This window comes from Hemicordylus capensis, chromosome 6 (assembly GCF_027244095.1).
Source record: "Hemicordylus capensis ecotype Gifberg chromosome 6, rHemCap1.1.pri, whole genome shotgun sequence".
Taxonomy (NCBI): Eukaryota; Metazoa; Chordata; class Lepidosauria; order Squamata; family Cordylidae; genus Hemicordylus; species Hemicordylus capensis.
The window spans coordinates 58,076,048-58,089,561 of record NC_069662.1 but is presented as its reverse complement, the minus strand read 5'-3'; the positions used below and the strand labels follow the sequence as shown (position 1 = coordinate 58,089,561).

Below are 13,514 nucleotides of genomic sequence, written 5' to 3'. Positions count from 1 at the left end.
GTTGCTCCCAGTACCTGACACTAAATGAAAGTGTGGAACAAAACCTGTTATGATGATATACAGGGTTCTAGTGCAAATTCTCAGTTTGCATGGGAGCTCCCATGTACAAAAAGAAACCTTTTTGGTGGCAAAAAGAAACCTTTAACTCAGCCCTTATCCTTTCACAATAAAAGACAAGGACATCAGGATGGTCCAACAGTAGAGGTTGGAGAAGAAACCAGATTTGGTCTGACACCACTTCATCTTCATGTGCCTCTTTCTATTGCACTCGCAGGTGGTGCTTCCTACCCAGTTGGTTGTTCCAAGATAATGCCTCCTTTTCAAGTTGGCTTGGCTTCCAAGTTGCTTATGTGGTCAAAGAACAAACTGATTGAAGTAAGTTGCAAGTCATAAGTCATTAATAGGGATGTGCATGTAACGCAGGTCCATACCTGTTCCTCCTCCACTGGCCACCACAGGAAGTTCGGCAGTGCTCCCTCCAGCTAAGACAGCGTGCCGCTGGGGTGTTTCCCAGCTGTCCTCATGCGACAACTGCCTCCAGGCAGGCAGTTAGGGAGGTTATGCCTTCTCCTGATGATGTTGACCTGGGCGCTTTCCAGCTTAGCTGCTCAACAGTAGCAAAATGCTTTTGTTCAGGCAAATCACATTCAAAATGTGATCAGTCTCACGAAAATTAACAACCTGAAAAAACAGCAGTTTCATTACGCCAGATATACATTATATTGCTGCAATTAAATTCGAAACAAGGCATTGGAAATATGAACAGCCCCCTGCTGTCAGCAAAGGGACTGTGTGTCACAGCACAGGAAGTGTGGAAGCACACTTCAGAGATACGTTGTGACCCCGTTGCAGGGTGTAATCTGGAAAGCGCTATGGAGAAATAGATTTGGGTGTCATCAGCATACCGATAACACCCTGCACCAAATCTCCTGATGATCTCTCCCAGCTGTTTCATGTTTCCAATGGCTTTACTCTTATGTAACACAATTTGTAAAAACCCTGATTTTACTGCATACATGGACAGATATGGAAATTGGCAGGGATGTTATAAGCCAAAAATGCATAAACAATATCACAAATCACAAATATTACAATATCACAAATATTATAAGAAAAGATTTTGCATGTAGAAATCAGTAATGGTGCCAATCTGTGTGTGCGTGCATCTGCGTGTGTGTGTTGTGTGTGTGTGTGCACACACTCACACAACTATATATAAATATGGCTGCCTATTAAAAAAACAACTGCATTCTAATTGTAATATTCACCACAGACCAAGGTTAAACTGAAAAAAATAGCATTCAAATTGTATGGAATATATTTTATTAGATGGAATTAAGCATCAGTATTTGCAGCAGAACATATTTCTTATGAAATTGAAATTATTTCTGTTGTAAATGTATCGTAAATAACAATGTTTTACGTTACTATACAGTCCAACAACTGGTTCTTATGAGGAACACAATATTGAACACAATATATAACACAATATTGAAATAGTTCATAAAAAAGGTTTATGAATTAACAAAATAATCCAAACATGTACAGCTACTCAGTCCAGTGCAGTTGACCACTTTTACTTCACCCATTCCTTTGCAGTCAACCTTGCAGGCACATTTCGTAAGCTCCTTGAAGCATCCTGTGACAGGAAGAAGTGTTGTCCAAAGGCTTTCCCCATGCGCCTTGCTCTTTTGTCCATCCCCATTCAGCAGGACTTGCCATGTTTGGTTTGCAAGCAGTTGCTTGCCGCATACTATTCCTGCCTGGTATACAGTCTGCTTTGAATACAGTAAGAGGGCATCCTGGATCAGCAGAATATCAAAATAGGATTTTTGTTTTCTTGCAAAAAGTTCCAGTCTTGCATCACTTACAGGCCCAGCCGTATTAACTCTGTTATACATGATTGCCGCAAACCTCTCTGAGATGTGAAGATCTTAGTCTTCAACTACTGCCAGGATGCTGACTGAGTTTTGTGAAAACACTTAACACATCATCAAACACATTCTATGCATGCCATGCAGACCTCTTGCCTTTGGCACAAAATGATGATAGGTAATGGTATCACACCCAGTGGATACCTGGAAGAAGGGTAGTCCACTATTTTTATCAGGCCCTAATGTGTCCGCGATCTCATGGACCGGAATCCTTCAGTGCTTTGTGCCTCTTCCAAAAGAAACCCACACAGTCTGAAGGCCAAGCTCCTTCAGTGATGGCAGAACTGATATGGCAATGACGTCTGTGTCGTTCACTTTGATAAAAACATTCTTGCAACTCAACCTGACCGCATTTTTGGCATGGATAAATCTGTGTATCAGCCTCTTAATATGAGCAAGGAGCCAAATTATCTTAGCAGACATCTTGATTGCTGAATAGGTTGATAGAATAAGTTTTCATACTTACATTGTTTAGTCCACCCATGAGTGATTTGAACTGTTCTCTACTTCTGTTGTGTGAAAAAATTACGTTTTATATTGCAACACCATATATATATATATATATTTGTTTTTAGCCACCATCTTGGATTTTTGGCATGGTGATCCTTACTTTTTGAAATTAAGGACATTTCTGCCAAATCTCAGATTTGTATCACTATGATGCAGATTTTAAAAAATGGCTTTGTTTTTTACATTTTATATCGCTACACCCTATTTATTTTTAGCTACCATCTTGCATTTTTGATATGGCAAAACTTACTTTCTGAAAACAAAAATATCTGACAACATCTCTGCCAAATCTCAGGCTGGTGTCACTGAGGCGATCTACACGAGCAGTGTGGAGAGCATTAACGGGCTCTGCGGGGAAAGCGGGCTGAGCAGATGAGCAGGGAGCTGTCCCTGGGCAGCCGGACTGGCCACCCACACAACCACCGGCTCTGTCACAGAGTCGGTAGGGGCAGCAGGGATTGGGGGCCACCCAACGGCCGGAAGTCCCAGGAAACCCCACACAAGCGCAGGGGGCATTCTGGGGAGATTCCCCGAGGCCGGGTGGCTGCTTGTTGCCTCCTGATTGCGGGGTCTACTCATGTGTTGCCACAGTGCAGAGCTGCGCCATGGCGGCACACAATCACTAGAATGGTAATCAGTAGAACTTAACCTCATTTAAGGGGGGGACTGAAGTGGGCTTACCACTGGGAGCCGTCCTAGTTCCCACGACTGCAGGAAAGCGGGCAACATAGCTGACAGCATTTCAGCCAAACCTCATGATCTTATGGGCAGTGGGGAGTGGCCTGTGTTCAGAATACAGCAAGGGGAGAGTGCAAAGGGAGAGCGGCCTGTGTTCAGAACACAGGCAGCCCTCCCACTCTTGGCGCATGCTCGGCAGCTCGCTCTTCCCTCAGGTCAGGGCTCCCATGGTGCCGGCCACCAGCCACCTCCTTCTGTTGTTCACTGTGCCCATCCTTCTTCCATCGGTTGGGCTTGAGCAATGGAAGAAGGATGAACAGAGCCACGTGAATGGCCTAAGGAGGTGGCTGGTGTCAGCCACTTACCTGGCTGCATTCATTCTCCTTCCAGGCACCTGGCCGATGGAAGGAGGATGTGCACAGCCAGGGGAGGTGGCTCCAAAGCAGGTGGCTGGCTGTGACAGGCGACTGAAGGCAGAGGGTGATGGCAGCTATGGGACCTCCAACCTTGGGGAGTGGGGAGCTCTGCAGTTTCTCCTGGAGGCTCAGAGGCTCTGCAACGAAGGGTTAGACAGGTTCTTCGAATCCATCGACCTGCCCCTGCTTACAAATACGTGAAGAATTCAGGTTATTTTTTTATATTTAACTGCCCCGCTAGCAGGACACTGACCTGGAGTTGCCAGGGATTGAACCTGGGACTTTCTGCATGCAAAGCAGCTGGATTGAATGCTTCTCAATTATTATTATTATTATTATTATTTATTTTAAATGCTCAGTAGAAAAGAAGCATAGCAGATGCAAGGGGCTTGGCCTCCCTTAGTCTAACCTGTCTGTTGGACTGGCCTGACTTGCCTGCTAATGTTTAAAATATATATATTAAAAAAAAAAAAATAAGGTTTCAATTTGTGGGTGATTTTTAAATCGTTAACTTGTTTTAAGTTTTTGTATATATTTTAACTTGTTTTATGCTATTGTTAACTGCTCAGAGACAAAAGTTTGGGGCGGTGTACAAATATGATTGATTGATCAATCAATCAATCAATCAGTCATGGCAGTGCTGCTGAAGAAGTGAAATCCATCAGTGCTGCATTGCCCATTGCTAACCAGTAAGCTATCTTATTAAGCCCTAGCAAGCTTACCAGGTGACAGTGGGCAGCAGCAGACTCTTCTTCAGCAGTGGTGGAATTTTAGTATTCCCAGATGTCCCATGGCTATGACACATGTCAAGGGCCAAGGTATCTGGGAATTGTAAAATGGCGCCACTGCCCATGGCAATGCTGAAGAAGGAGCTGCTGCTGTCACCATTGCCTCTGCCGCCTGGACTGATAAGCTTAGCCCAATTGCAGGGAGCTTATGGCCATGGTAGTAACTTGTTCCTCTGCCCCACTGCCTGTGGCAGTGCCACAGCCACCATAGTCTAGTGCTCAAGTTTCTCCAAAGTGAAGTTCGAAAGAGAATTTCAGGGTTCCTTTAAGGAGAAATCAAAATTCAAAGAGGAGTTTTAGGCTTCCTCCAAAGGAAAAACATTGAAGATTTTTCTGACTGCTTTTCCACACCCCGTGTGTGCTAACTTGCTCAGCCAGGAGTCAGGGGGCACCTGCTGAGGGCTTTGCCGGGAAGCCTTCCAAAACCTGACTCTGGCCCTGGTTGAGAAGAATCCCTTTGCTTCAGGAAATTCTAGGAATGCTTTACTTGGGGCTAAGGCATGAAGTCAGCACATTGGAAGCAGAAAAGCACACCACATACAGTTTTGCTGGCACTTTAGAAGAAGAGGAGAGCGCTTCAGTCGCGAAGAAACAGTTTTATGTGGCAAACCAGGCCACTGAGTAAAGGTTGTGCTGAAGAATTTGGCCCTAATACCTATATTAAACACACAGTTTGACATTACTAATCTAAATAAAGCCAATAAAACTATTGACACAGGTGAGTAAGGGTGTGTATAGTCAAGAATTCCCCACATCCTTCTCCTGGCTCTGTGGCAACAGACCTGCCCCAGAGACAACCTTTCCTCCATGCAGAGTTGTGATTGCATGGAGCCCCCTCTGCCAGTATCCAACCCAGCTTTTCTCAAGAAAGTAAGCAAAGCAGGGGTGGAACCACCATTGAGCAGACGGGTTCCAAGAACCCAGGCCGCTGCCCCTCAGGGGCTGCACCCCGTGCCCCAGACACGGCCTCTGTGTCTGATGTAAGAAGCAGGGGGCATGATTTAGCTCCCAAATGGGGCCTTTAAAAGGCAGGGAGAGTCGCTTTGGCCATGCTGCGAATGCAGCGCTGGCTGGTTTAACTCCCAAACAGGGCCGCGTGGCCTTGTTTGGGAGCTAAACCATGCCCCCACGTCTGACATTAGATGCCGGGGGCGTGGCTAAATGCTCCCTGCATCTGACATAATATGCAGGGGGCGGGGCTAGGTGTCCGTGGCAGTGGCAAAACCCGGGCTGCTGCTGACCTCCCTCTGCCCTTGAAGCAAAGCCACGCATGGCATGTACATGACCAAGAAGTTAAGCATGGCAGAAAAGCAAAAATAGATCAGGGGGAAAGTGCACAAGTTACCAAAGCTGAGAGATGGCAACAAACACAATCTTCTTTCTCTTTCTCTTTCTCACTGGGCCCATTGAAATGTCATGTGAAACCTTGGGTAGATGAACGTGTGGTTAATCCGCGAAACTGGGAATCATCCCGCAGACAGCTGTTCGACCATGTTTCGCAACTCCTGGTTTCTGGGCAGAGGGACCCCTCTCTTTTCCTGCTCTGCTGAAGCTGCACCGCGGCAAGCTTCACACCGTGCGTGTCGCCAGATTGTGGGCAAGGTGGCAGGATATCAATAAAGTGGCAACCATTGGCCACAAACTCTGAGGGGGCATGCTTAGTGCGATCATGCCTTTTGGGCATTAATCACCCACCCTCCGCATGGAAGAGACATTTTAACCCTTTCCTTACACCACTTGCACCACTGCCCTTGCAAGAGCTCCGCAGATACGAAATCTCACTCATGAACAATTATTGATACTGGGGGATGGTGAGGGGCACTAATTTTCTGTTACTCCGGACTGAAATCTTACTGAAGGGATTGTACTGACTTCCTAGGAAGGAATATGTACTGTATATGTCTTATGGTAGCAAGCATGACTTGTCCCCTTAAGCTGCTCAGAGTCTACCCTGGTTGCATACGAAAGGGAGACTAGAAGTGTTTGCACTGTAAGACATTCCCCTCAGGGGATGGAGCTGCCACTCTGGGAAGAGCATCTACATTCCAAATTCCCTCCCTGGCATCTCCAAGATAGGGCTGAGAGAGATCCCTGCCTGCAACCTTGGAGAAGCCTCTGCCAGTCTGTGTAGACAATACTGAGCTAGATGGACCTATGGTCTGACTCAGTATATGGCAGCTTCCTATGTGCCTATCAGGGCAGGCAAAAGATCCTGGGGTATGGTCCACTGTGACCAAAAAATGCACTTGGACTCACAGACCTGGGCCAAGCTGTCCAGGAAGCCCCAAAATACTCTTTCCCCTGTGCTGGCTTGCTGGCCAGGGACTGGCCCTCTCATGACAGGGCCAGTTCACCATAGAAAAGCACAGGCACCATGTGCTTCAGCTCTCCATTAGACTTCATTCTTATGAGGTAGGCCATCCAACTATAGGGCCCCCCACTGATGTGGGGTTCCTTGTGTCTCTGGTTAATAATAGAACTCATACTCCATACCTTCCGTTCTCCACTCAGCTCTTCCAAACTTCCAAGGAGTGCGGTCCACTTCATTTGTCTGAGTGGTTTGGAGTGGGCAGAGTTGGGAAAGACCGGGGATTGCTCCTACATCAATAGCAAAACAGGCTAGGCTGGGACTGGCGTTGCGGCATATGTGAGTCGGCTGTCACAGGGCATCCTGTGGCAGAGCACCCAAGGATGAGAGTGATCCCTGGCAAGCCAGGTGGCCATTCAGGGCCAATAAAGACGTGGCTATGTGCTGGGGAGAGACAAGGTTGTCAGAGGGAGCTCTTGGACTCTTGGTTTGTGGCAGTTGCTGAGACTGGGGAAAGTGTTGCTGAAGTACCCTTCCCCAGGGCTTGCAGGGATCTGGCAACCGGGCTGGGTGGCAACAGCCCGCATGCTTGCCTCCTTGCCCAGGCATTCTCATGAGAGAGGCTCAGCACCTGCACATTCCGCATTTGTGTGAGTGGGACCCTTTGCACATACAGCTCTGTGCTCCTCAGGCTCCTTTTATAACACACTGCAAACCTGATGACGGGTGGGGAGAGCGGACAATGGCTATGTCAGTAACATGGGCATGCATGGCCGGCCCAGTTTTCCTTTCTCCTCCATGTGTGCAGTCAGTCAGTGTTCAGTCCTGTGGGAGTGGGGGACATCTGCAGAGGGCTCATGAGGAACTTGGGTGTTGTGTGCAGAAAGGAGTGCTTCCTTTTGTTGGTCCAGGGCCAAAGCTCCAACCAACTTCGTGGGGTGACTGCAGAGCAAGTATTGGGAGAGAGGAGGGCCTTCCACTTCCACACTCGGTTCGTTTAGCAGAGCTGAGGCATTGCTTTCCCACTATCCGCTGTCAATGGAGTGAAAATGACGGTTCCACATGACACCTGCTATATTGCAATATCTGTCTCAATCATGAAGGAAAGGCGGGGAATCAGAGGGAATATATATCCCTCTGATATCTATTCCCTCTGCGGGGAATAGATATCCTAACATCAAACACTGGGTGTTAGGATATATACTGTATATGCAGGAAGTGGTGGATTGCCATTATTCTTCAACATCCACTGTTTGGGATCTCCCCAAGGCAACTCATAGGAGGAAGGGGCGGAAGAAGAGAACCCAAGGCTCGAAAAGTAAATCAGATCTCAGCATTTTCTTTTTGGACTGAGGCACAAGTAGCTATCACACATATTTTAATTACATTGTTACATATGAACTGGGAGGGGGTGAGGCTTCCTGTTGTACCACCCCTCAGAGAGCTTTGCTGCAAATTAGTAGATACCTCAGTGCAGGTGAAGGGGTTTTTCCTTTCCCTTCTCTAATCTTTTTTGGCTTGTGCAGAGCTGTGGAACTCGGAAAGCACCAAGACCTCTTGTTCCACAGCTTCATGCAAGCCAGGAAAGGCTGGGTAACAGCCACTGTCTTCAGCCTAGAGCAGTGAGTGCTAAGATGGTCTCACTCAAGCGTCACCACCACACACATGGCACCATGAAGGATGAAATGTGGGTCAGAAGGACAATTGCCACACAATAGGTGTTGTCATCAGGGCTAAGAGCATTGCCATCAGCCACCAGATATTTATATCACACACCCCGTGGGTTCTGCCCATTTGAAGCAAAGAAGATAACACTGTTGCTTTATCACAATATTAAACAGACTAGTAACTCTGCATTTCAGTATTAAAATAATTTAATCAGTAGTGTGTGTACAAAAATATGTTCACAGTATTCAAAACTGTAGTTCTATAAATTATTATTATTATTATTTTACACAGTCAGACAGGTGTTATTGACTGGTTTGTTTTATCCAGACATCGAGTCCTTCCCAAGGACCTGGGATGCCAGAATTTTAATGTCAATGTTGTTGCTGTTATAGATATAGAATAATATAGTATATAATTATACTATAATATATATAGTATATTATATAGTATATAATAATATATAATAATATATCGCAGAATATAAGCTGTTCCCAGTAAAGCTGCTTTTTGTAATTGGCTGATGGTGATTTCTGTGGCCCCTATGGTGTTGAGGTGCTCTTCAAGGTCTTTTGGAACTGCACCCAGGGCGCCAATGACCACTGGGATTACTTTGGTCTTTTTCTGCCACAGCCTTTCAATTTCAATTTGTAGATCTTTGTATTTGGTGATTTTTTCTATTTCTTTTTCTTCTAGTCTGCTATCCCCTGGTATTGCTATGTCGATTATTTTGACTTGTTTTTCTTTCTTCTCGACCACAGTGATATCTGGTGTATTGTGTGGCAGATGTTTGTCTGTTTGTAGTTGGAAGTCCCATAATATTTTTACATCTTCATTTTCTTCAACTTTTTCAATTTGATGGTCCCACCAATGTTTGGCTACAGGTAGCTTGTATTTTTTGCAGATGTTCCAGTGTATCATCCCTGCTACTTTGTCATTCCTTTGTAGTCAGTCTGTGCGATCTTTTTACAACAGCTGATCAGGTGGTCCACGGTTTCATCAGCTTCTTTACAAAGGCGGCACTTGCTGTTTGTGGTTGATTTTTTGACTTTTGCTCTTATTGCATTTGTTCTTAGTGCCTGTTCTTGTGCAGCCAGTATTAAACCCTCTGTTTCTTTCTTCAAGTTGCCATTCTTAAGCCATTGCCAGGTCTTGGTGATGTCTGATTTTCCACTTATATTGTGCAAATATTGACCATGCAGGGGCTTATTTCTCCATTTTTCTGCTCGGTTCTTGACTTGTTCTTTCTTGTAGGCCTGCTTTGTTTCATTGGTGTTGAATAGTTATTGTTTATTATTGTTTATTATTGAATAGCATTATTCACCATTTGAAGTGCATCTTCTTCACCGTCCTTGATATATTCTTCAAGGCCTCTTTTCTCCTCCTCTACTGTTTGATGGACTTGCAGCATTCCTCTTCCACCTGAGCTGCGAGGGAGGTATAGCCTATCGACATCACTGCGGGGGTGCAGAGCATGATTGATGGCCATGATTTTCCTGGTCTTACCATCTAGCATCTCTAGCTCTGCCTGGGTCCAGTCTATTATTCCTGCAGTGTATCTGATAACAGGTATAGCCCAGGTGTTTATGGCTTGTATGGTGTTCCCACCATTGAGTTTGGACTTGAGGATTTTTCCAACTCTCCTGATGTATTCACTTCCAATTTTTCTTTTAACTTCAGTGTGTGCAGTGTTATCAGCCTGGAGAATGCCCAAGTATTTGTAATGTTCTTTCTCTTCCAGGTTCTTGATCTTGCTTCCATTGGGCAGTTCTATTCCTTCTGTTTTTCTTATTTTTCCTCTGTTCATTATTAATGCAGCACACTTGTCTAGTCCAAACTCCATTGCTATATCGCTACTGAATATACGGACAGGGTTTAGCAGTGATTCGATTTCTGATTGGGACTTTCAGTCAGAAACTTCAACTTCAGATACAACTTCAGATCGTTCATGTACAGCAGATGGTTGGTTTTACTGGATGTTTTGGATGTTTGGTATCCGAGGCCTGTTTTGTTTAGTATTTGTGAAAGTGGGGTCATGGCGATTACGAACAACAGAGGGGATAGTGAGTCCCCTTGGAAAATGCCTCTTCTAATGCTAACCTGTCCAAGTGTCTCGCCATTGATTGTTAACTGTGTACTCCACATGCTCATTGCTTTTTTAAAATAAATATCTGAATGTTTTTGCTGACACCAGTTGTTTCTAAACATTTTAGTATCCATGTGTGAGGCAATGAATCGAAGGCTTTCTTGTAGTCAATCCATGCAACACTTAGATTGGTTTTCTTCTCTTTCAATTTTCTAAAATCATTTTGTCAATCAGCAGCTGGTCTTTTGTGCTTCTGGTGTTCGGGCAATTTCCTTTCTGTTCAACTGGAAGCTGTTTGTTAGTTAATAAGTGTTGCATGACTTCATCTGCTATTATTCCAGTTAATAATTTGAACCTGGTTGGCAGGCAGGTTATCGGTCTATAATTACTTGGAACTGCAACTTTTGCTGGGTCTTTCATGATGAGAGGAGTTTTCCCAGTTGTTAGCCATTGTTTAGTATCACCTCCTTGCAAAATGTGATTGAACTGTTTTGATAGTTGTTTATGAAGGCTTGTTAGGTGTTTAAGCCAAAAGCCATGCAGTTCATCATCGCCTGGCGCAGTCCAATTTTTAATTTTCTTTGCTCTTTCACTGATTAATTCTGGTGTTATTATTAGATCTTGCATTGGTTGGTTACATTTTTTGACCTCTTTCATCCAGCCTGCTTTTTTATTATAATCTATTGGATTGTCCCATAATTTCCGCCAGAATTGCACTGTTTCTTCTTTATTTGGTGTTTCTAGGTTTCTTGCAGTTTCTCCTTCTATGCTTTGGTAGAAACATCTCTGATTCGACTGGAATTGGAGATTCTGCCTGTGTTGTGTAATTCTGGCTTCGTATCTGCTAATCTTCTTTGACACTGCTGTTATTTGGTGCTTTATTATTTCCAGGACTTCTCTAATTTTCCTTGAATCTAGGTGGTATTTTTGGATCAGATACTGTTTGGTGTTTTCATTCTTCAGCTTCTTGTCTTTCATATCTTTCCATTTACTAGCATCTGATCTAAGCCTGGAGATTTGATTTTCTAATCTAATCTTCCATTTAGGTGATGTACTACTTTCTTCTTTTACAGGTCCACTGATCTTATATCCGAGCTCTTGTGTAGTTATTGTTGCTGCACTGTACATTAGTTGGTTTGTTTCTTGCAAATTATCGGTTGTTATTTCTGCAAGTGCAGCATTGACATCTTTTAATGCCTGAGCGAGTTGTTTTTTGGCAACTGTTTTTAGAGCTGGAAGTCGAACCCTGGTGGTTGTTTGGTTCATGTGCTCATTTATTTTTTGCTTTAGTTCTTGTTGCTTTTCTGTTAAATGGCATTTGGGTTTTTGTGGTGAAGGCAAAGGGGTGGTTGCCTGGTTTTGATTTTGAAACAGTTCAGCAACAGTGGCATCCTTGATTTCCAACACCAACATCATCATTACTAGTATTTTTAAGCCCGTTAAAATAACAGGCGCTAGTAGCCTTCCTTCCTTCCTTCCTTCTCCCTCCCGCCCTCCTTTCCTTCTTTTTTCTTTTTCTTTCTCTCTCTCCCTCTTTCCTGCCTTCCTTCTCTCTCCCTCTTTCTCCTTTTCTTCCTTCCCCCTCTTCTCCCTCCCTTCTTTTTTCTTTCTCTTTCCCTCTTTCCTTCTTTCTCCCTCTCGCTCCATTCCTTCCTTCCTTCTCCCTCCCTCTCGCCCTCCTTTCCTTCCTTTTTTCTCTCTCTCCCTCTTTCCTGCCTTCCTTCTCTCTCCCTCTCCCTCCTTTTCTTCCTTCCCCCTCTTCTCCCTCCCTTCTTTTTTTCTTTCTCTTTCCCTCTTTCCTTCCTTCCTTCTCTCTCTCTCTCCATACCTTCCTTCCTTCCTTCACACCCAGCACAGTAGAAGCAGCGGACCTGCCTCGCCTCGCTGCCCCGCTCTCCCTAGCTTGCCCTTAACACCCTCACTCTCCACCCTTATCCTTGCCGTACATGTGCCCGGCTACCTGATGAGAAAGCAGGATGCAACTGCTGAAGAGTCGCCCTGTCCCTTCACCCAATTCTTCCTCTTCGACCTCCCCCACCGTCGCCGCTGCAGAGCCCGGCAGCGTGTCTCCCTGGATGGCCCGCGGAAGGCGCTCAGCCTCGCCGCTGCTCGTCGCACAGCGCGGGGGCTCGGTGGCCATTTCCTGGGGCGGCCTCCGCGGCGGCTCCCGCAGCCTCCCCATATTCAAGGACCCCAGCCGCTGCCGTCAGCTGTCCGTCAGCTGTCCTGGCAGGGCCCGCAGCTCCATCGCGCACCCCCGGCCATCCCTCCGCCTCTGGGAGCGAAACTGCTCCTTCGTTGGCTCCGATGTTTGGCTCGCTGGCTGACTAAGCGGCCGCCAGCCCGCTGCCTCCTCCGGCTTCTCCCCACCAAGTTCCGAGCTCCTTTTCGGCGTTTGCTGCTGGCGAACTGCAGGCAGCGGCAAGTCTGCTCTGGCTGGGGGTGAGATTTTTGCGGGACCCGGACGGAGCCTTCAGGGGTGGGCTGGGCATTGGTGGCCATGAAGGGGAGTGGGGCAGGGGTCGCTGGTTGGTCGCATGGCCGGGGGTCGCATGCCCGCCGGTGCTGCCTAACAGGTTTCCCCTCTCGCAAGCGGAGCGCGTTTTTCAATGTGACTGTGTGTGTTTTTAACTGTTGGAATTGTCTGTGCTGCAGTCCAACATGGCCGCCTGCTCCCGGCGGTCGTGTCTCCCTCGGTGTGTTCTGGGCATGCGCTCCGCGCATGCCCAGAACAGCTGAGGGAGACACGGACGCATGCCAGGCATTTGACACGGACGCACGCCAGGGATTTTATTATAGAGGATTATTATTATCGATTTGTATATGATGGTTTTCAACAAAAAATATTCCCAAAGTGGTTCACAGAGGTAAAGAAACAGGACCGTTCCCTATCGTAAAAGGGCTCACAAAGGAGACACCACAACAGCCACTGGAAAGATGATGTGCGGGTCTTGGATAGGATCTCCCACTGCTAAATAAAAGAGCCACCGCTTTAGAATATGCCTCTTTGCCCTTTTAAGAAGGGATCATAAATACATAAATTAAGAAATAGGTCACCTCACATACAGCTGTGGCAATTTGGAATGTCTTTTCTTGGTAAGGAACTCTCAAGTAAGGAAAACTCAGTCA

General features: G+C 45.9%; 1 protein-coding gene across 4 annotated transcripts in view; it reads right to left on the bottom strand.

The window, feature by feature from the left end:
- The window catches only part of LOC128330119 (leucine-rich repeat-containing protein 37A-like), a 39,537-nt gene extending 38,914 nt beyond the window's left edge, over positions 1–623 (bottom strand). The window contains exon 1 of one of the 4 annotated variants that reach the window (XM_053262447.1): positions 432–623. The gene's annotated coding sequence lies outside the window, so the exon portion shown is untranslated. The other 3 variants (XM_053262449.1, XM_053262445.1, XM_053262451.1) reach the window with 3 other exon arrangements.
- Positions 624–13,514: the final 12,891 nt, after the last annotated feature.